This window comes from Carlito syrichta, unplaced genomic scaffold (assembly GCF_000164805.1).
Source record: "Carlito syrichta isolate Samal-C Ts95f unplaced genomic scaffold, Tarsius_syrichta-2.0.1 Scaffold306906, whole genome shotgun sequence".
Lineage (NCBI taxonomy): Eukaryota > Metazoa > Chordata > Mammalia > Primates > Tarsiidae > Carlito > Carlito syrichta.
Window position 1 is genome coordinate 20,179 of NW_007251002.1, and position 1,327 is coordinate 21,505.

The 1,327-nt window shown below is 59.5% G+C and overlaps 1 protein-coding gene across 1 annotated transcript in view; it reads left to right on the top strand.

Moving 5' to 3' along the window:
* The first annotated feature begins 1,061 nt into the window (after window positions 1-1,061).
* SLC39A10 (solute carrier family 39 member 10) overlaps window positions 1,062-1,327 on the top strand; it is a 62,426-nt gene continuing 62,160 nt past the window's right edge. Inside the window, exon 1 of the mRNA XM_008063527.1 lies at window positions 1,062-1,213. The gene's annotated coding sequence lies outside the window, so the exon portion shown is untranslated. The remainder of the gene's footprint in view (window positions 1,214-1,327) is intronic.

The following is a 1,327-nucleotide window of genomic DNA, read 5'->3' on the forward strand; positions in this document are numbered from 1 at the left end:
AATTCCTACCTGGCTGTGATATGGGGATTAGGGATTAAGTTACTATATATGTGAGGCACTCTGTAAGTACCTGACACACAGTAAAACTTCCTATGACCACTGATCCTGGTTTTATGCAAACTGCCAGGCACTCATAAGGCATCCCCAGAACTAGCTCTCAATATTACATTCCGGTTGGACACCGAGACAAAGGCACCCCGGGCAGAATGCAGATAGGCCTTGACATGTGGGTTTTGTAAGAGCCGAAACGCAAAAGTAACAAGCAAAGGGCAGATGTCCAGAGGCACCTTTGAAGAAAACGTGGGTTGTGGGTTGCTTAAGAGTAGGGGAGGAGCCCATGCAGGTAGGTGTTCGCAGATTGGGAGCAAGAACAGACACGATTGGGGCGGGAGCCCACGGAGTTGATGGGCTGGGCCGGGAGTTTCTGCCGTTGGGTGTTAAGAAAGAATCCATTCATTGAGGAGGGGTAGGAGGTGGCTGGCCCTGGAAGGGTCGCCAGAGTCCTTGAGAAAGACTCCCGGTGCGTGCATGCGCGCAGGAGCCACCGTTTTCTCTGGGGCTTGGAAGACCCGCATTAAGTGTGCTGAGAGTTCACGAGTGGCAGCGTAGCACCAAATACATGCATCTGTTGCTTTTGCCCCAAGAGCCTGAAAAGGTGACTTTTACAAAGGGGAAGGACTCATTGAACGCGTTTGTCTAACTCGTGCAGACAAGCATCTTGACTCCTTACCCTAAAGCCTTCTGGCTTCTGTGTGCGCGTTCCGGGGTCCCCACGACGCCCCTCCCGCCCGAGGCCCCACGACCCACGACAGGGCCCGGCGCGTCCGGGCACTCCACGCATGCGCCAGGGCCGCTCTCCGCGGCCTCCTTTCTTGGAACAAAACCAGCGCGGAGCCGCTGAGCTCCGCAGTTTGCGTAAGCTCCGACTCTCCGCGCCAACCTCGCGAATGGTGCGGCACCCTACGCAGTCGGCGTTCCCCGACGCGAATGGCTAGGCGGCGCGTGTACGCCCCTAGCGCAGCGCCCACAGGCGGACGCTGTGCGGCTGCGCGGGGACCTGCGTGGGTCTCGTACGCCACCGGCGTAGCCGCGCGTTTGGAGCGCGGGACTCTGCGACGCAGTTAGCGCAGACGGCTTTGGTGAATAGGCGATTGGGTGCAGCCGGGCTTTGGTACCGAGCGGAGAGGAGATGCACACGGCACTCGAGTGTGAGGTAACTATAAAACCCCGATTTGTTTACATTCCCTCCCCCAGAACCGGCCCCGTGCGCGGCGGAGCCTGCGAGGCCCGGGACGGCGGGGCAGGAGGAGGCCGGGGCCGGGCGGCG